Source organism: Cebus imitator, unplaced genomic scaffold (genome assembly GCF_001604975.1).
Source record: "Cebus imitator isolate Cc_AM_T3 unplaced genomic scaffold, Cebus_imitator-1.0 Scaffold25, whole genome shotgun sequence".
Lineage (NCBI taxonomy): Eukaryota > Metazoa > Chordata > Mammalia > Primates > Cebidae > Cebus > Cebus imitator.
Genome location: NW_016107340.1, coordinates 3,467,813 through 3,490,539, shown reverse-complemented (window position 1 = coordinate 3,490,539; position 22,727 = coordinate 3,467,813). Strand labels below are relative to the sequence as shown.

Sequence of the window (22,727 nt, the reverse complement as noted above, 5' to 3'; positions counted from 1 at the left end):
GAGAACCACTGGGGTAGGAACCATACCATTCATTTTTGTTTCTCTAATTACTAATTCAGTGCCAGGCTTCTAACAAGTGCTAACAAAGATTGGATAAGTAAATAATTGCAATTCATTATTCTATCCTCGAAACTTACAGATAGCTTACTGTGCAGTGCAACCACGGATCATCCAGAGGCCTTACTGTCTATGAAGCTGGGCTGCTAAAAGTCATTCTTTACCGTTTTTCAGACCCCACAGCCAATATCAGATATTTGCTGAGTCCTCTGAAATCTTTCTTCTCCTATTGATACCCACTAACCATAACTTAATCAGAGATTTTCCCAAAATGCAATTGCAATAAGATTCTATATGATTTTTAAACATCTATTCTTTTCATACTCATTGATCCCATACACTAATAGAATAAATTTTGTAATAAGATTTTCCAATGACATCCAGTGTCTATTAGGTAAGTTTCTTCTAACTTGGTCACACTGCAGGCACATTTGCATTCACTTAGTACAGTGTACTCTTCCATGAAGCTTTGAATTTGCACATGCTGCTACTGCTGTTCCATCCAACAAACTCCATCTAGCCTGTAAAACCCAAATTAACTCCTTCTGTCAAGCTTTCTCCTAATCCTTCAACACAGCCCTCTCTGTCTCAACTACTTCATATATACTGCTATTCTAATGGTGATTGCACTGTGAACTGACTAATTTTTAATAGTTAATCCACTGTGGGAGAGATGGACAAAAAAAAGTAAAGATGACCAGCTGGGGCCTATTTCTCCTTTAATCAAATATGGGCTGAAGGTAAATTATGATTTGACCAATAAATTATGGCAGAAGGGATTCTGTGCCAGTTTGGGCTCAACATTTAAGAGAACAGCAATTTTTGCTTTGGTCTCTCAGACTCCTAAACCACCCCAGAAGGCATCTGACTACCCTGAGCTCCATGCTCTAATGGAGTCCAAACTGATATGCTGAGAGACTGGGTATAGAAGAACTAAGGCCCTAGATTTGTGAACCAGCCATCTTTACTTATTTGAGACACCTCAGCTGAGGTTCCAAACAACAACATCCTACTTTGTCCTGCTGAGCCACAGAATCATAAACATGTAAAATAGGCATTGTTTTATGCTACTAAATTTTTGAATCATTTGTTATGCATCAACAGATACTTAGAACAACCTTCAACATCCACGAGTATTTTCCTAGTTCTCCGACAGCATTAGCTGTTACAACCTCACATTCCTTTCTCATTAAACGTTGAGGTCTCAAACTTCTAAGCCTTGTTTATCTGCACTGATTTCCTGGGGTAATTTCCTTCTGTATTAGGCTTTAAATATCATGCTTATGCTTACACTTTCCTAATGTATATCTGTAGCTATCTATCTCAGAAAATCCAGACATACCCAATTACTTCTTTGGCACCTCTATTTTGTCTAATTATGTCTCTATTATGTCTAATAGGTAACTCAAATTAAGCACATTGCAAATGAACTCCTGATCATCTTCACCAAAGCCACAACTCTTGAAGTGTTCCCCATTTCAGTATATGTATTCAGAGTCAACAAGTTGCTCAGAAAAACATCATAGGCATTACCCTTGATTCCTCCTTTTCTTGCCGACCTCACTTGAATTTATCAACAAGCACTGTTGACTCTACCTTGAAAATATATTCCAACCTGAGTGATCTTACAAAACATAAGATAGAGTCAGTCCATACAGTCAAATTGCCAATAGCTTTTCATCACATTTACAGCAAAATCTCAAATGTTTACCATGATGCTATATAATCTGGTTCCCAGTGATTTCTCCAACCTCACAGACTTTCCATTCCCTTTCATCCTCATTCTGTTCCAGTCACATGTGTCTTCTTGCTAGGCTTAGGTATGCCAAACAGATTCCTGCCTCAAGGCTGCAACTCTTCTTTCTCTTGTGTTTTCCCTTGGCTTACACATAAAATTCATTTGGGTCTTAGTGAAAATGACATCCTCAGCAAGGTCCTTTGTGCAGGCCACATCTACAATAGAGACCCCTCTCTCCCTGGTACTCTCTCAGAGAGTTGCTCTATTTTTCATCATTGTATTTTCCACCACCTGAAATTTATGTTACCAATGTATATATTTTTATTTAATTGCTTGTTTATTGCCAGCTCCAACTATTTGAGGCCAGGTACTGTATCTTATTTACTACTATATCCTCAGTCCCAGAAAAGTGCCTGAGGAAAATACATATTGCTTAACTGAATAAACTCAAAGAAGGAAGAAATCTTTAAATTCCTGAACCCATAGCCTTGAATATTTATTGATACAAATAAGACAGTCAAGGAATATTTGTGAATGTGTTCAAATCAAGTCTGAAAGTCATTTCTAACAACTTATGTAGCTGTCTTCTCTCGAATAAAGTATTTAATCAGGCAGTACATGAAAGCAAATTTTTTCATGATTTCTGGGTAGCAGATTTCTGATTTTCATCTTAAGTGTCAAGCAAATCTTAATATTTGACGTTCCTGTGGCTGATGTGCTTTTTGAGTAAAGGTCACTTTGTTTTAGCAAGTATACCCAAAAAAGTGATATTTGCCTATCATGATTACTTTTTTTGCTGAGTTATTTGGGAAGGCATATGAACCATGCATGGAAGTATTTCGAGGGAATAGTTTTTTACATTTTAAACGTAAATCAGTTATAATAGAACAATGGGGAAAATGTGTTCTCTTGAGACACATTTTCAGGATGTCATCTAATTGGTAATGAAAGGCGAATTTATATTTCTGACTATACAGGGTGCTTGTGAAAAGATGTGCATTTTAAAAATCAGAAAATTAAAATTCTCAAACATTAATAGGTTCTCTACATGTGTCTTTTAAGCCATATGTATATTTTTAACTTGATTTCTAGACAAAGGAGCCTTTTTACTAGGAATTTCTTAATATTCTATAGACTTAGGGAAGTTCATGACAGCTCTATGCCATCAAAAACACATCAGCATGTTTGGATCATTACTCTCCACTGATAAAATTCTCTCTCTTAACCAACTGTACATCCCCTTTTGTATTTCAATTTTACTACAATATTAAACACTCCAGAAATGGCAGTGCTAATTTTTCACATACCTCTTTCATGTACTCTATTTTGCTACATAAATTATTCACTAAATTTTGCTTATGGTTCATTAATCCTCAATTGTATTTTTTTTTTCCTTTTAGAGGTAAAAGTAAGATCTGCTGCATTTCTAAATAAAGCCCCTTTTTGGCTGTTCATTGTGCCCTTTCCTTGAGGTGTATAATTGGATTCTTTAGTCATATATGTTAAAAATTCACCACTAACAGAGATGGAAAAATGTAACATTTGTAAGTTTAAATGCAAGAATTCTATGCATTAAAATAAATTTACACAAGAAGATGTATTATCTTAGTTTGCCAGAAAGCCACTTTAGTGTTTCAGACAACAAATTGCTCATGGTACATTTTCTACTCCAACATATCAAATGCTATCACCAACAATTTGCTTCTTTTTATGGCATATTTTAGATTTTCTTAATGTGGGTGATTTAATTTCACAAAGAAAGTACATTTAATCTTAGTGTCTGTGTGTACCTTATGTATCATGTTTCTGCAGTTATGAAAATGAACAGATGCCAAGCATAAAAACTCGTATTTTCGAGTCCATGATTTATAGTGAATAACTTTCAGTTCTTTAAAGCAGTGCTGCATGGTGTTAAGAACACTGCTACCACCCTGTTCCAACATCTCTTGCCTCCACATTGATCTCCCTATTTCTCTCTTTGCCCCTATATTCTATTCTCAATTAAGGAGTCAGAGAAATCCTAAAGGACTAGACTGATAATGTCACTTCTCCACTTAAAGTAGAGCAATGTCTTCCATTTCATGAAGAATGAAAGCTTGACTCTTTACACTGGCTTCCAAGGCCAGAATGATCAGCCCTTTCTTCTATGACTTTTTGTCCCTGGGTTTCTATGCCTCACTTACACTTTTCTACCTACACTGATCTCCTTACTCTGTCTCAACAGTGCCAGCGTTCTTAGAACTCAAGGCCTTTGTACAAGCTATTTTCTCTTCCTGAGACCATCTTCCTCTAGGTATCCTCTTGACTAATTTTCTTCCTTCTTTGTATTTTGCAAAAATAATACCTTCTTAATGAAGTCTGTCCTAATCACTTTATTTAAAATTGTAATCTGTGTCTACTTTCCATATGAAATGGCTCCGTCTTTTCTGTTTTTCCTACAGCCCTTATCATCTTCCAACATTATATATACTTTAGATATTTGTTATATTTATTTGTAAATATATATATAATGTGTGTAAGCACATATAGGTAAGCACCACAGGTGAGAGATCTGTTTTGTTTACTGTTGTTTCCAGGAACTCAGAGCAATGCCTGACAATTAGTAGGCATTCAATAAATATTGTTTTTAGATAAATCAGAATTTTCAACAAATATGCTAGTTCAGAGTGTTTAAACTCAATGATATGTTATTTTCAAACTAAACATCAGGAGAGAAGAAAGAGGTGAAGAGGAACTTAAACGTAATGGCAAAAACTGCAACTACTTTTGCACTAACCTAGCACATATATAGTCATAAGTCACGTAACCATGTATCAGTCAATGACAAACTGCATATATGACATTGACCCCATAAGATTATAAAAGAGCTGAAAAATTCATATCACCTAGTGACATTTTAGCCATCTTAACATCATAGTACAACACATTACTTATGTGTTTGCAGTGAAGCTGATGTAAAGAGATCTGCACTGACAGTCATATAAAAGCCTATGACATATTATTACATAATACTTGATAATAACAGTATTAATGACTATGTAGCTGGTTTATGTATTTACTGTTATATATATTATATATAATATATATAATATAAATATATAAAAATTAAAATATATATAAAGTATAAAACAGCCTCAGATACATTCTTCAGGGGTTATTCTAAAAGGCATTTTTATCATAGGAGATAATAGCTCCATGTATGTTATTGCCCCTAAAGACCTTCCAGTGGGAAAAGATGTAGAGGTGGAAGACAGTGATATCAATGATGTTGACCCTGTATAGGCCTGGGAAAATGTGTATGTTTGTGTTTTAGTTTTTAACAAAAAAGTTTTAAAAGGAAGAAAGAGAAGACCACAAAACAATTAGAAAACAAATAAGACGATGGCAGAAGTCCTTCTCTATCAGTAATTACATTGAATGTACATAGACTAACTTCTGCAATCAAAAGTCAAAGTGGCTGAATGGATGAAACACCAGGACTCAATGATCTGTTCCCTACAAGAAACACACTGTACCTATAAAGATACACAGACTAAAAATAAAGGGATGGAAAAGGATATTACATGCAAATGGCAACCAAAAAAGAATAGGAATAGCCATACTTATCATATAAAATAGATTTCAAGACAGAAACTATAAGAAGAGACAAAAAAGTTATTATATAATAATAAAAGGGTAAATTCAACAAGAGGATGTAACAATTATAAATATATATGCACCAACACTTGAGCACTCAGATATATAAAGCAAATGTTATTAGAAATAGAGAGATTGACCCCAATCAACAAAGACATATCAGACTTAATGTGTACTACAGAGCAAATTGATCCAAAAAATATTTACAAATCATTTCATCCAACAGCTGAAAAATATACATTCTTCTCAATGCATGAATTATTTGGAAGAACAGACCATATGTTAGGTAAAAAATACGTTTTAAAACATTCAAAGAAATGAAATAATACCAATCATCTCCTCTAACCACAGTGGAATGAACAAAGAAATCAATAATGAAAACAATCCTAGAATTATACAAACATATGGAAACTAAACAATATGTTCCTAAATGACCAGTGTGTCAATTAAGAAATTAAGATGAAAATTGAAAAGTTTATTGAAATAAATGATGATGAAAGCAAAACATACCAAAATCAGACACAGTGAAAGAAGTATTCAGGGGGAAGTTTACGGCTGTAAGTGCCTACATCAAAAAAGTAGAAAAATTTCAAATTAACAACCTAACATGCATCTTCAAGAACAAGAAGAGCAAGAGCAAGCAAACCCAAAATTAGTAGAAAAAAGGAAATAAAATAAAAATTTCAGAGCAGAAATGAATATAGTTGAAATACAGGAAACAAAAAGGTTCAATGAACAAAATAGCTGCTTTTTGAAAAGATCAACAAAATTGACAAGTCTTTAGCCAGAATAAGAAGACAGAAAACCCAAATAAATAAAATCAGAGGAAAAAAAAAAAAAGGGAGACATTACAACTTATATCACAGAAATTCAGAGGATTATTAGGGACTACTATGAGCAATTATATGACAATAAATTAGAAAACCTAGAAGAAATTTCTAAACACATATGACTTACCAAGATTGAACCATGAAAATATAAAAAGCCTGAACAAACCAACAGCAAGTAACATGATTAAAGCCTAAGAAAAACTCTCCCATCAAAGAGAAGCCTAGAAACTAATGGCTTCACTGATGAATTTTACCAAGTGATTAAAGAAAAATAACAGACCTAATCAAATTATTCTAAAAAATGCAACAGAAGGGACTACTTCCAAACTTATTCTACAAAGTCAGCACCAACAAGCCTGATACAGAAGCCAAAGAGACATTATCTATCTATCTATGAAAACTATTTGCCTGAATCATTGTTTATAACAAAACAACCCTGTTTCAAATAAGGAGAAAACAATGGCTAATTTCAGCACCTACAACATCCTTACCAGAGGTCCTGGACTGTTCATGTAAGAATTTTACTGCTAGCATACCCAGCATTTGAGAAAACTAGCACACTAAACAAATCTACAACCAAGGACTCCCACAGATTCCATTTCACTTCCCTGCCACCTCCAGCTGAGCAGGTGCTTGTGTCGATGTCTGGGAGACCTGAAGACAGATCACATCACAGGACTCTTTGCAGACATTCCCCAGCACTAGCCCAGAGCCAGTGGCCCCAATGGGTTGCTAGAGTCAGAAGAGCAATAACAATCACTGCAGTCTGACTCTCAGGAAGCCCCCTCCCTGGGGGCAGGGGAGAGCACTACATCAAAGGATCAACTCATGGGACGAAGGAATCTACACAGAAGCCTTTGAGTTCCAGATCTTTTCACTGCAACAGTCTACCCCAATGGGAGGAATCATAAAAGTAATTCTGATAATATGAAGAAACAAAGTTCCATAACACCCTCCAAAAGATCACACTAGCTCTCCAGCAATGGATCCAAACCAAGAGTGAATTTCTGAATTGCCAGATAAAGAATTCAGAAGGTTGATTATAAAACTACTAAGGAGGTACCAGAGAAAGTTAAAAATCAACTTAAAAGACATTTTTTAAAAATATAGAATATAAATAAAAAACTCTCCAGAGAAATAGATACCATAAAGGAAAAGCAAACAACAACAAAAAAAAAAACCCCATAACTTCTGGAAATTAAAGACACACTTAGAGAAATACAGAATACATTAGAAAGTTTCAACAATAGGCTAGAACAAGTAGGAGAAAGAGCTTCCGAGTATGAAGACAAGGCTTTCAAATAAATCCAATCTGGCAAAAAAAAATAATTTTAAAAATGAACAAAGCCTCCAAGAAATTTGAGATTATGTTAAACAACCAAACATAAGAATAATAGATGTCCCTGAGAAAGAAGAGAAATATCTAAAAGGTTAGAAAACTTATTAAAGGAAATAATCAAGGAAAGCTTTCCTGGTCTTGCTAGAAATAGTCAAAATACAAGAAGCTCAAAAAAACCTACAAAATTCATCACAAAAAGATGATCATCTAGGCACATCATTTTCAGGTTATCTAAAGTCAAGACAGAGGAAAAACTTTAACAGCTGTAAGGCAAAAAGATCAGATAACCTAAGAAGAAAAACCTATTAGATTAACAGCAAATTTCTCAGCAGAAACTCTATGAGCCAGAAGGGATTGGGATCCTATCTTTAGCCTCCTTAAACAAAATAATTATCAGTCAAGAAATTTGTATCCAGTGAAATAAAGCTTCATAAATGAAGGAAAGATAGTCTTTTTCAGACATACAAAAACAGAAAGAATATGCTACTACCAAGCCAGTACTTTAAGAAATGCTTAATGGAGTTGTAAATCTTGAAATAAGACCTAAAATACACCAAATAGACCTCATTAAAGCATGACTCTCACAAGACCTACAAAACTATAACACAATTTAAAAGAGAAAGATATTCCAGCAACAACTAGCAGGATAAATAACAGTATCTAATGTCTCAAAACTAACATTGGATGTAAATAGCCTAAATTCTCCAGTTAAAAGATACAGATGGCAGAATGGATATAAATCCACCAACCAAGCATCTGCTGTCTTTAAGAAACTCACCTAACACATAAGGACTCAAATAAATGTACAGCAAAGAAATGGAAAAAGATATTTCATGCAAATGGACACCAAAAGCAAGCAGGAGTAGCTATTCTTATATCAGACAAAACAGACTTTAAAGCAACAACAGTTAAAAAAGACAAACAGGGAGATTATATAATGATGAAAGAAATAGTTCACAGGAAAATATCACAATCCTAATATATGTACCTAACACTGGAGTTTCCAAATTTATAAAGAAATTACTACCAGACTTAACAAATGAAATAGATGGCAACATGATAGTGGGGGACTTCAATACTCCACAGACAGTATCAGACAGGTCATCAAGACAAAGTTGACAAAGAAATAATTGACTTAAACTATATTCTAGAACAAATGGGCTTAACAGATATTTACAGAACATTCTACTGAACAACTGCAGAATATACATTCTATCCATCACCACATGGAACATTCTCTGACATAGTTATATAGTAGGTCACAAAAAAGTCTCAATAAATTTCAAGAAAATCAAAATTATATCAAGTACTCTCTCAAACCACAGTGGAATAAAATTGGAAATTAACTCCAGAAGGAACCCTCAAAACTATACAAATACATGGAAATTAAATAATCTGCTTCTGAATGATAATTGGGTCAACAATAAAATCAAGATGGAAATTAAAAAATTATTTGAACTGAATGATCATAGTGACACAACCTATAAAAACCTCTGGGATACAGCAAAAGTAGGGCTAAGAGGAAAGTTCATAGCCTAAAGGCCACATCAAAAAGTCTGAAAGAGCACAACAAGATGACCTAAGTTCACACCTTAAGGAACAAAGAAACAAGAACAAAGCAAACTCAGCAGAAGAAAAGAAATAAGAAAGATCAATGCAGAGCTAAATGAGATTGAAACAAAAAAATACAAAAGATAAATGAAACAACAAGCTGGTTCTTGGAAAAGAAAATTGATAGACCATTAGCAAGATAGGTCAAGAAGAAAGAAGATCCAAATAAGCTCAATTAGAAACAAGATGAGAGATATTACAACCAATAATACAGAAATACAAAAGACCATTCAAGGCTACTATGAATACCTTTACACAAACTAGAAAACCTAGAGGAGATGGATACATTTCTAGAAATACATAACCCTCCTAGATTAAACCAGGAAAAAATAGAAACTCTGAACAGACCGATAATAAGAAGCAAGATTGAAATGGTAATTGTTTTAAAAAGCCAACCAAAAAAAAGTCCAGGGCAGACACATTCACAGCTGAATTCTATCAGACGTTCAAAGAAGAATTGGTACCAATCCTATTGACACTATTCCAAAGGATAAAGAAAAAGGAAATCCTCTCCAAATCATTCTATGAAGCCAGTATCACCCTAATATCAAAACCAGGAAAGAACAACAACAACAACAAAAAAAAAAAAAAAAAAGAAGAATGAATGAATGAATGAAAACTACAGACTAATAGCCTGATGGACATAGACACAAAATTCTCAACAAAATACTAGCTAACCAAATTCAACAACATATCAAAAAGATAATCCACATGATCAAGTGGGTTTCATGCCAAGGATGCATGGATTTAACATATGCAAATTAATAAATGTGATACACCACATGAATGGAATTTTTTAAAAAATCACATGATCATCTCAATAGACACAGTAAAAGCATTTGACATAATTGAGCATCCTTTATGATTAAAACCTTCAGCAAAATCAGCACAGAAGGTACATACCTTAAGGTAATAAAAGCCATGCATGACAAACCCACAGTCAACATTATACTGAATGGGAAAAAGTTAAAAACATTCCCCCTGAGGACTGAAATAAGACAAAAATGCCTGCTGTTACCACTTCTATTTAAAATAGCACTGGAAGTCCTAGCCGGAGCAATCATACAAGAGAAAGAAATAAAGGGCATCCAAATAGATAAACAGAAAGTCAAACTGTGATGTTTGCCAATGATATGAACATATAGCTAGAAAATCCTAAAGACTCATCCCAAAAGCTCCTAGAACTAATAAAGGTTCAGAATACAAAATTAATATACATAAATGAGTAGCACTGCTCTCCACCAACAGTGAACAAGCTGAGAATCAACAAATTCAACCCCTTTTACACAGCTGCACAAATATGTGTGTGTATATACATATATACATGTCCCATGATCATTGATGGGTAGAAACAATATTTTGAAAAAAGCCATACTGTTAAAAGCAATCTGCAAATTCAATGTGATTCCCATCAAATACACAGTATATGGTAAAAGATATACTTATCTCTTAGTATACTAAGAGTCACCACAGTAATACTAAGAGACACCAAGAGACCTCCTTTATTCCACACATACTCTTCCTTACCGCCCTTTTGGAGTAGTAGACTGATTTCATCTTGATAGTCTGGGTCAGCCATTCCAGCCAACACTGTAACTCCCTTCTTAGCCTGTTGGTTTAAAGGTAGGAGGAGCCCAAAGTGTCCGGGTGGCAATCTTAACTTACGGTTGAGTGGAATTGTTGTTGTGTCTCCTGGTGGCAGTGTTCCTCCCTCTGGAACTAAGACCTCTAGGCCAGCAGAATGTAATGTCACAGAACTAAAAGAAAAACAAATCCTAAAATTTATATGGAACCAAAAAGGAGCCCACATAGCCAAAGCAAGACTAAGCAAAAAGAACAAATCTGGAGGCATCACATTACCTGACTTCAGAATTTACTACAAGGTTATCGTCACCAGCACAGCATATTACTGATGTAAAAATAGACACATAGACCAATGGAACAGAATAGAGAATCCAGAAATAAAGCCAAATACTTACACTCAATTGATCTTTGACAAATCAAATAAACAAAAAGTGGGGAAAGGATACCTTATTCAACCAATGGTGCTGGGATAATTGGCAAGCCACGTGTGGAAGAATGAAATGTATCCATGTATTAGTCAGGTTTCTCTAGAGGGACAGAGCTAATAGGAGATCTATATATATATATATAGATCTCCTATTACACAGCTGTAATATATATTAAACTCCCATATAAATATATGTGTATATATGGGAGTTTATAATAAGGAGTATTAACTCACATGATCACAAAGTCCCACAATAGGTCATCTGCAAGCTGAGGATCAAGGAAGTCAGTCCAAATCCCAAAGCTGAAGAACTTGGAGTCCAATGTTTGAGGGCAGGAAGTATCCAGCACAAGAGAAAGATGAAGGCTGGGACGCTAAGCTAGTCTAGCCTTTTCACTTTCTTCAGCATGCTTTTTATTCTGGCCACACTGGCAGCTGATTAGATGGTACCCACCCAGATTATGGGTGGGTCTGTTGTTTTTAGCCCACTAACTCAAATGTTAAACCCTTTTGACAGCACCCTTACAGATACAGGATCAATACTTGGCAGCTTTCAGTCAAGTTGACATTCAGTACTAAACAAGTCCACACTTTGTCAACTTGAAACCATACACACCTCCTGAGATCATACTTAATCTTCAAATAAAGACAATAATAAAGTCATAATTCCTAACATGGAGCAACTATCCTTTATACAAGAAATGCACCAATCCCCAATCCAAATGCTATTACATAAAATTAACAATACTTAAATGCTGATTTGAAGTCAATAAATCTTATGTCACATGATAATGGAAAAAGAAAATAAAATGAAAATAGTTTCTTAGTACAAGTATATATATCTACAAACATGTTTTTAACAAAAGAAAGAGGAAATACTCAAGACAATTACAATCCTCATTTCTGCAACTGGTGACATGATCTTAGCTGGTAGTGATGAATACTTTGTTCTACTACCCATTCTGCATTCCTTTTGCTTTCAGCAAGCACCTCAGCAGTTTGTGTTTTCTTTTTTTTTGTTGTTCCTGGTGGGGTGACCCAAACCTTCATTCCTGAAGAGTCTGGGTCATTTATTGTCCTGCCTGGATTGGGCTGTTGTAGTTTCCCATTGACCTTAATCACAGGCACAGTAATACTAAGAGACACCAAGGGACCTCCTTTATTCCACACATACGCTTCCTTACTGCCCTTTTGGAGTAGTAGACTGATTTCATCTTGATAGTCTGGGTCAGCCATTCCAGCCAACACTGTAACTCCCTTCTTAGCCTGTTGGCTTAAAGGTAGGACGAGCCCAAAGTGTCCAGTTGGCAATCTTAACTTCCGGTTGAGTGGAATTGTTGTGTCTCCTGGTGGCAGTGTTCCTCCCTCTGGAACTAAGACCTCTAGGCCAGCAGAATGTAATGTCACAGAAACAGAAGCAAAAATGTTGCTAGTGGGTCACTAGGGGTGATGGTGAGTGGTGCCACTTCCACCTCTTAATTCCTGGACCTATGAATCCTGGTTATGGGAGAAACAGCACTGTATATTGGATGCTGATTCAGAGCATGCACGACATTCTGGAGAACTCTGCCCCAGCAATACAAAGTATGGTCACCTAGTTGGCATTGTAATTGGAACTTCAACAGGCCATTCCACCATTCTATGAACCAGCTTTTTCAAGATGATGGGGAACATGGTAAGACAAGTGAATTCCATGAGCAAGAGCCCACTGCTACACTTCTTTAGCCATAAAGTGAGTGCCTTGGTAGAGGCAATGCTGTGTGGAATACCATGACAGTGGATAAGGCATTTTGTGAGTCCACAGATGGTAGTCCTGGCAGAAGCACTGTGTGCAGGATAGGCAAACCCACATCTGGAGTAAATGTCTATTGCAGTGAGGACAAACATCTGCCCTCTCCATGATGGAAGAGGTCCAACATAATCAACCTGCAACCAAGTAGCAGACTGATCATCCCAAGGAATGGTACCATATTGAGGGCTTAGTGTTGAAATTTGCCACAGGCAAATTGGGCACTCAGCAGTGACTGTAGCCAAGTCAGTCTTGGTAACTGGAAGTCCATGTTGCTGAGCCTAACCTCCATCCCTACCATCATGGCCATTTTGTTCATGGGTCCATTGGGTGACGACAGAGGAGGCTGAGGAAAGAGGCTGTATGGTGTCCACAGAATGGGTCATCTTATCCACTTGATTATTAAAATTCTCCTCTCCTGAGGTCACCCTTTTGTGATCATTCACATGGGATACAAACATCTTTACACTTTTTGACCACCAGAGAGGTCCATCCAAATATCTCTTTCCCACATTTGTCACCAATTTTCCAATCATGCTTATTCCAAGTTCCTAACCATTTAGCCAAACTATTGGCTACAGCCCATGAATCAGTATATAATCGCACATCTGATCATTTCTCCTTCCATGCAATGTGCACAACCAGGTTCACTACTCTAAGATCTGCCCATGGGAAAAATTTCCCTTCACCACAGTCCTTCAGGGATGTCCTAGAAAGGAGCTATAGTGCTGCCGCTGTCCACTTTCAGGTGGTGCCTGCCTATCATGCAGAACCCTCTGTGAACCAGGCCCTAGTTTTCTCTTATTCTGTCATCTGATCATAGGAAACTCCAATGAAGCCATTGGTGCAGGCCGGGAGAGAGAAGGCAAGGTGGCAGGAGTGGAGACCATGGGCATTTGAGCCACTTCCTAATGTAACTTACTTGTGCCTTCAGGACCTGCTTGAGCCTGATCATGTATATACCACTTCCATTTGATGATGGTATGCTTCTGTGCATGACCCACTTTATGGGTTAGAAAGCACACCATTCATGATAGGCAGTTCAGGTTGCATGATGACATGATGCCCATAGTCAAACATTCAGTTTCCGCCAAAGACCAGTAACAGGCCAAGAGCTGTCTCTCAAAAGAGAGTGTTTATCTGCAGAAGATGGCAGGACCTTGCTCCAAAATCCCAGAGGCCTCTGCTGTGATTCACCTATGGGGGTCTGCCAAAGGCTCCAAACAGCATCCCTATGTGCCACTGACACCCCAAGTACCATTGGATCTTGTAGGTCTTATGGCTCAAGTGGCAGAGCAGCTAGCATAACAGCCTGGACCTGTTCCAGAGCCTTCTCCCAGTCTGGACCCCACTCAAAACTGGCAGCCTGTCAGGTCACTTGATAAATGGACAGGAGTAACACATCCAAATGAGGAACGTGTTGCCTCCAAAATCTAAGTAAGCCCACTAGATAGGCATATTGCCTTTCTTTGTTGTAGGAGGGGCCAAATGCAGCAACTTATCATTTACTGTAGAAGGAATATCTCAATAGGCCCCAAACCACTGGACCCCTAGAAATTACACTGAGGTAGAAGGTCCCTGAATTTTAGTCAGATTTATTTCCCATCCTCTGGCACACAAATGTATCACCAATAAGTCCAGTGTGTTTGCTACTGCTTGCTCACTGTATCCAATCAACATAATGTCATCAATGTAATAGACCAGTGTGATAGCTTGTGGAAGCAAAAGTGATCAAGTTCTCTTCAAATAAGATTATGACACAAAACCAGAGGGTTTATACATCTCTGAAGTAGGACAGTAAAGGTATACTGCTGGCCTTGCCAGCTGAAGGCAAATTACTTCAGGTGGGCCTTATGGACAGGAATGGAGAAAAAGGTATTTGCCAAATCAATGGCTGCATACTAGGTACAAGATGTGTTTATTCGCTCAAGCAATGAAACCACATCTGGTACAGTAGTTGCAACTGGAATAATCACTTGGTTAAGCTTATGATAATCCACTATAAATCTGCAAGATCCATCTATCTTCTGCACAGGTCAAATGGGGGAGTTGAATGGAGATGTGGTAGGAATCACCACCCGTGAGTCTTTCAAATGCTTGATGGTGGCACTAATTTCCACACTCCCTGTGACTGTTCTCAAGATTCCTGCTTATATAAATTAGAAAACTCAAGCAGCTCTTTTCGAGTGTAGTGTACCTCCTCATGGATCATACGTACTCTGAACCTCACCTCTAGGGGCTCACCAGACTTTAGTGAGTTATAGGTCTAGAAGCAAACAGGTGTGTTGGGGATAGATCCTGAGAACTGACATTATCTTGCCTGGAAACTACCTGAGAGGAAGGCATCACTGTTGCCTCAGGCAGCACAGGTTTATCTCCTGAGACAAAGGTAGAACGGCTGATAGTAACATGGGTTGGGGAGGGGATGTAGCCACCACTGGGGCAGAAGTTGTTACTTCTGGCAAGAGAAAAAGGTTCATCAGAGTTTACAAGTGCGGTGTCCCCAGCTTCATCAGATTCCTCCCACACATCATCATTCCAAGTTGCAAGGTCCCATTCTTTTCCAATCGATGCCCTCACTTTAGCAATAGACACCTGGCGAGTCTGTGCATGAACCTTTTGTTGTAGGTTAGCCACTCACATGATAAGAGCTTGTGTCTGATTTTCCACAATTTCAGCTCTTTCTCTACAGCAGATAAGACTCCCATTTTGTAGGTTGTCTCTTTTTATGGCTGAGTAGTATTCCATGGAGTGTGTGTGTGTGAATAAAACTAGGCCCCTATCTCTTGCTGTATACAAACATCAAATCCAAATGGTTTAAGGACTCAAATATAAGACCTCATACTATGAAACTACTATAGGAAAACATTGATGAGACTCTCCAGAACACTGGACTGGGAAAAGATTCCTTTAGTAAACCCCACAAGCACAGGCAACCAAAGCAAAAATGGGCAAATTGGATAATATCAAGTTCAAAAACTTCTGCACAGCAAAGAAAGCAAATCAACAAAGTGAAGAGCCAATCCACAAAATGGGAGACAATATTTGCAAACTATCCATCAGACAACGGAGTAATAACCAGAATATACAATTGTACAGGGAAAAAAATCTAATAATCCAATTTAAAAATCAGCAGAAGATCTGAATAGACATTTCTCAAAAGAAGACATATATATAGCAAACAGGCATATGAAAAAGTGCTCAACGTCATGATAATCAGAGACATGCAAATCAAAACTATAATGAGATATCATCTCACCCCAGTTAAAATGGTTTTTATCCAAAAGCCATGCAATAACAAATGCTGCTGAGGATATGGAGAAAAAGGAACCCTTGTACACTGTTGGTAAGAATGTACATTAGTACAATGACTATGGAGAACAGTTTGGAAGGTCCTCCAAAAGCTGAAACAGAACTACCATATGATCCAGCAATCCTACTGCTAGGTATATACCCAAAGGAAAGCAAATCAGTATATCAAAGAGATAACTGCACTGCCACATCTACTGCAGCATTATTCACAACTGCCAAGATTTAGAAGCAAACTAAATGTCTATTAACAGATGGATGGATCAAGAAAATGGTAATATCCACAATGAAGTACTATTTAGCCATAAAAAAACAAGAATGAGATCTTGTCTTTGCAACATGGATGAACCGGGGGTCGGTTCATTGTGTTAAGTGAAATAAGCCAGGTACAAAAAGACAGGCTTTGTGTATTCTCACTTATTTGTGGGAGTTAAAAATTAAAACAATAGATTTCATGAAGATAGAGAGTAGAATAATGGTTACCAGAGGCTGAGAAGGGTAGTGGTGTGGAGAGGGAAAATGAGGTGGTGGGGTGGGGAATGATTATTGGGTACCAAAAAATAGAAAGAATGGCTAAGACCTACTATTTGACGGCACAACAGGGTGACCATAGTCAACAATAATTTAATTGTACATTTAAAAATAACTAAAAGAGTATAATTGGATTGTTTATAACACAAAGGATAAGTGCTGAGGTAATGGATGCCCCCATTTATTCTGATGTCATTATTATGCAATGCATGCCTGCATCAAAATATCTCACATACCTCATAAATATGGACACTTACTAAGTATCCACAAAAATTAAAAATTTTAGAAACACATTCTTTACAGCTTTACAATGTGTGTTGTAACCTGTTATAACAAAACAGTCAACAAGTTTAAAAATATTTAAAAGTTTATAAAGACGTTCTGTAAGCTCAGGTTAATTTATTATTGAAAAAAGAACACTTTTTTTGTAAATTTAATGTAGTCTAATTGCACAGTGTTTATAAAGTCTAAGTAGTATACAGTAATGTCCGAGGTCTTCACTTTCATGCACCACTCACTCACTGACCCACCAGAGCAACTGCCAGTCTTGCAAGCCCCATCTACTTTAAGTGCTTTATACAGTTGTACCATTTTTAAACTTACCAACCACATAGTTTTTAAACCGTTTAATACAATTGTAGGAATAGAAAGGAATGCAACATGGATTAGAATTTGCATAAGACAGTTATGTAAAAGATGTTTCATTTTTCAAAGAAGTTTCCTCTATTTCCTTACCTTTTTTATCTTCCTTGCAGCAATAAATAGTAATTACTACTCTCGCAAGCAAGCTGCCCCGCTGTATTGAACAGTAATTATATCTTTATTTTTCACATCATTTCCAAAACTTTTTCATTTTGCTGCACAGTCTCACTGCACTGTTCAGAGTAAAATTATACTCCACTCAAATGAGAAGATCTTAAAGAGATTAGAGTACACAGCAGTCAAATTCATAGGAATGAATTACAGAGAGCGAAAGGTTTTTAAGCACTGATTTAGTAAAAGCTGTCTACTAGCATAAACTTTTTATTTAATCATATTAAAACAAAAATAATAGAAATGAAAGCTATGTTAATGAAAAAGGAACTCAAACGAAATGATTAAATACAGCTAAGTACATTTTAAATATAGGCACCATGTATATCCTGATTAGTATCAGATAAATATCTAAACTGAATTCTGGTCTCACAGAGAAAAGTCAGAGACAACTACAAAGAAAGTGCTCCTATTATCAGCTCCATTTTTAAAACAATGAGATCCTTTGGGGAAGTTCTTTAGTCTTCTTATCAGAGATTTCTGTTGATACTTTTGTTGGTAATCCATTCATGTTTGTACCCTTGCAGTCTACTTTGCCTTTATTTCTAACACTGGGTCTTTGTGTTAGTTTTTCTAGGCCACATATGAATTAAAAAATGGTAAATCAGAGGGTATATGGATGGATCCAGGGATTTTTTTATAGATCCAGACCAGAAGTGGAATGATGATATGAGGAATGCACACCATTGTCCCAGGCTTGAGCTCTAAACATGAGAGCCAAACAGGCTGCACTGTGGGCTCAGGTGGGTGGCGAGGTGCCCAGGAAGGAAGAAAAAACTGCACACCTGGTTAGGGCTCAGTCATAGCACATCTTTATAGTATCTTTTCAATGTTTAGATACACAAATACAGGCACTTCTCATTTTATTGTACTTTGCATTTCATTGCTTTTCAGATATTGCATTTTTTGCAGAAATTTTGTGGCAAATCTTCATCAAGTAAGCCTATTTGCATCATTTTGCCAACAACATGGGTCCACTGCGTGTCTCAATGTCACACTTGTAATTCTCACAGTACTTCAAACTGTTTATTATATCTGTTATGGTGATATGTGATCATTGATTTTTAATGTTACTATGGTAATTATTTTGGGATGGCACAAATTGTACCTATATAAAATGAAAAATTGATATTGGATCATCAGGGTGGAAGGGAGGCAGGATAGACTGCAGCTCCAGACAGTGTCATGTGGGGAAGCTTGCACTGTAAATTTTAGTTCCAGATCGACTGCAAGAACAAATACCTAATGTGGATGACCGGTTGATGGGTGCAGCAAACCATCATTGCACTTGTATACCTATGTAACAAACCTGCACATTCTGCACATGTACTCCAGAACTTAAAGTATAAAAAAAAAGAAAAAATGCTCAACATAACTAATGATCGGGGAAATGGAAATCAAAACCATAATGCAATACCACCATACTCCCACAAGCATAGCCATAATCAAAAATCAAAAAACGGTAGATGTTGGCATGGATGCAGTAAACAGGGAACACCTTTACACTGCTGGTGGGAATGTAAACTAGTACATCCACTACGGAAAATAGGGTGAAGATTCCTTAACTAAAGGAACTACCATTTGATCCATCAATCCCACAACTGGGTACCTACCCAGAGGAAAATAAGTCATTATTCAAAAAAGTTACTTGCATACTCATGTTTACAGTGGCACAATTCACAATTGTAAAATCATGGAAAAAATCCAAATGCCCATCAATCAACAAGTTTGGAGTGGATAAAGAAACTGTGAGGTATATACACACACACACACACACACACACACACACACACACGTATGTGTGTATATACACACACACCCACACACCAGGCTCACACCTGTAATCCTATCACTTTGGAAGGTCAAGGTAGGCAGATCACTTGAGGCTAGGAGTTCATGACCAGCCTTGCAACATGGCAAAGTATTCCATATATACAATGGAAAACTATTCAGCCATAAAAGAATGAATTAACAGCATTTGCAGTGACCTGGATGACAGTGGAGACTATTATTTATTCTAAGTGAAGTAACTCAGGAATGTAAAACCAGCTATTATATGTTCTCACTGATATGTAAGAGCTAAGCTGTGAGGATGCAAAGGCATAAGAATGATACAATGGACTGTGAGGACTTGTGGAGAAGAGAGGAAGGGAGTGAGGGATAAAAGACTATATATAGGGTGCAGTGTATACTGCTTGGGTGATGCGTGCACCCAAATCTCACAAATCACCACTGAAGAACTTACTCATGTAACCAAATACCACCTCTACCCCAATAACTTATGGATGGATGGATGGATGGATGGATGGATAAAAAGAATGATAAAAAATAAGATGAAAAACTTAATTGATAAATGTGTGTGTTGCAACTGCTCCACTGACAGTTCCCACGTCTCTTTCCCTCTCCATGGGCCTCCCTATTTCTTAAGACTCAATAATTTTGAAATTATTCAATTAAAACCTTACAATTGCCTCCAATAGTTCAAGGGAAAGGAAGAGCCAAACGTATCTAACTCTAAATAAAAAGCTAGAAAGTATTAAGTTTAGTGAGGAAGGCATATCAAAAGCCAAGACAGGCTGAAGGCTTGGCCTCTTTGCCAAACAGTTAGTCAAGTTGTAAATGCAAAGAAAAAGTTGTTGAAAGAAATTAAAACACCTACTTTAGTGAATGAAAGAATAATATGAAAGTGTGCCTGCTTCAGCAGCCCATATCCTAAAATTGGAATGGTACAGAGAAGATTATCACGGTCCTGGGTAGCAATGACATGCAAATTAGTGAAGCATTCCACACTTTTGTAAAATAAAAAAAAAATAAAAAATAAAGAATAAGAAAATAAAACAGCCTCATTGTTGATATGGATAGAAGATCAAACCAGCTACAATATTTCCTTAAGCCAAAGCCTAATCCAGAGCAAGGTCCTTACTCTCTTCAATTCTATAAAGGATGAGAGAGGTGAAGAAGCTTCAGAAAAAAGTTAGAAGCTAACAGAGGTTGGTTCATAAGGGTTAAGGAAAGAAGCCATCTGTGCAAAATAAAAGTGCAAAGTGAAGCATGAAGTGCTGACATAGAAGCTGCAGCATGTTATCCAGAAGATCTAGCTAAGGTAAGTGATGAAAGTGTCTGCACTAAACACCTAGTTTAAAAGCTTCAAAGACAGACTCCCTTCTTAGTGGCTAATGTAGCTGGTGACTTTAAGTGGAAGCCAACGCTCAGTTATCATTCTGAAAATTTTAAAGCCATGAGGAATGATGTTCCATCTATTCTGTCTGTGCTCTGTTAACTGAATAACAAAGCCTGGATGACAGCACATCTGTTTATAGCATGGTTTACTGAAAATTTTAAGCTCACCATTGAGACCTCTTTAAAAATATTATGGCACACCAACAATATGCCTGGTCTCCTAATAGGTCTTATGGAGAAATCTAAGATTTAAGTGCTGTTTTGATGTCTGTTAGCATAGCAACCATTCTGCAGCCTATGAATTGATGAGTAATTGTGACTTTTAAGTTTTATGGTTCAAGAAATACATTTAATGGCCGGACGGGGTGGCTCACACCTGTAATCCCAGCACTTTGGGAGGCCAAGGCAGGAAAATCACTTGAGATCAGGAGTTCGAGACTAGCCTTGCAACATGGTGAAACCCTATCTCTACTAAAAATACAAGAATTAGTTGGGTGTGGTGGCACATGCCTGTAATTCCAACTACTTGGGAGGCTAAGGCATGAGAATTGCCTGAACCTGTGAAGCAGAGATTGCAGTGAGCCAAGATCATGCCACTGCACTCCAACCTGGGCAACAGAGGAACCCTGTCTCAAAAAAAAAAAAAAAAAAAAAACAAAAAAGACAAGACAAGACATGTAGTAAGGCTACAGTTGCAATAGATAGTGATTCTTCTGATGGATCTGGGCAACGTAAATTGAAAGCCTTCTGCAAAGGATTCACCATTCTATATGCCAGTAAGAATACTTGTGATTCATGGAAGGGGGTAAAAATATTAACATTAAAAGGAATTTAGAAAAAACTGATTCCAACTCTCATGGATGACTTTCAGGGGTTTAAGACTTCAGTGCAGAAAGTAACTCCAGATGTGGTAGAAATAGCAAGACAGCTAGAATTAAATGTGGATCTTAAAGATGTGATTGAATCTCTGCAATCTCATGATAAAACTTGAATGGATGAGGAGTTGCTTCTTATGGATAAGCAAAGAAAGTTGTTTCTTGAAATGGAAATTAGTCATGAAGATGTTGTAAATATTGTTGAAATGACCACCAAGAATTTAGACTACTACATACATTTAGTTGATAAAGCAGTGGCAGGATTTAAGAGGATTGACTCCAATTCTGAAAGAAGTTCTACTGTGGGCAAATGCTATCAAACAATATCTCATGCTCAGAGAAATCTTCCACCATCTTAATTAGTAAACAGCCATCTCAATCAAGGCAAGACCCACCACAAGCCAAAAGATTATAACTTGTTGAGGGCTCCGATGTTACTTAGCATTTTTTTTAGCAATAAAGTATTTTTAAATTAATGTATGTTCATTGTTGTTTTAGACATAGTTCTATTGCACATTTAATAAACTATAGTATAGGGCAAACATAACTTATATGCATTGGAACACCAAAAAATTTGTGTTGCTTGCTTTATTTGCTTTACTGTGGTGGTCTGGACTGAACCAGCAATGTCTCCAAGATATGCCTCACTTGTTTTTTTTTCCCCATTTATTTATTTTATTGCATTTTAGGTTTTGGGGTTCATGTGAAGAACATGCAAGATTGTTGCATACGTACACACGTGGCAGTGTGATTTGCTGCCTTCTTCCCCATCACCTACATCTGGCATCTCTCCCCCTGCTCTCTCTCCCCTACTCCCCACCCCTCACCATCCCTCCCCTATTTCGCCCCAACTTACCCCAGTTTGTAGTGCTCCCCTCCCTGTGTCCATGTGTTCTCATTGTTCAATACCCGCCTATGAGTGAGAACATGCGGTGTTTGATCTTCTGCTCTTCTGTCAGTTTGCTGAGAATGATGGTTTCCAGGTTCATCCATGTCCCTACAAAGGAC

The 22,727-nt window shown here is 37.0% G+C and overlaps 1 long non-coding RNA gene and 1 other non-coding gene across 3 annotated transcripts in view; one reads left to right on the top strand and one right to left on the bottom strand.

Annotated features, from left to right (window-relative positions):
- LOC108300206 overlaps nt 1-19,709 on the bottom strand; it is a 36,734-nt gene extending 17,025 nt beyond the window's left edge. For both annotated transcript variants that reach the window (XR_005199138.1, XR_001823304.2), the window contains exons 1-2: nt 17,587-19,709; nt 10,877-10,968 (exon numbers count right to left, since the gene is read on the bottom strand). This is a non-coding gene — a long non-coding RNA (uncharacterized LOC108300206). The remainder of the gene's footprint in view (nt 1-10,876; nt 10,969-17,586) is intronic.
- A 645-nt stretch (nt 19,710-20,354) lies between these two features.
- Nucleotides 20,355-20,458, top strand: LOC119470270. Its single transcript, XR_005199155.1, has one exon. It is a non-coding gene; the product is annotated as a U6 spliceosomal RNA (small nuclear RNA).
- The last annotated feature ends 2,269 nt before the right edge of the window (nt 20,459-22,727 follow it).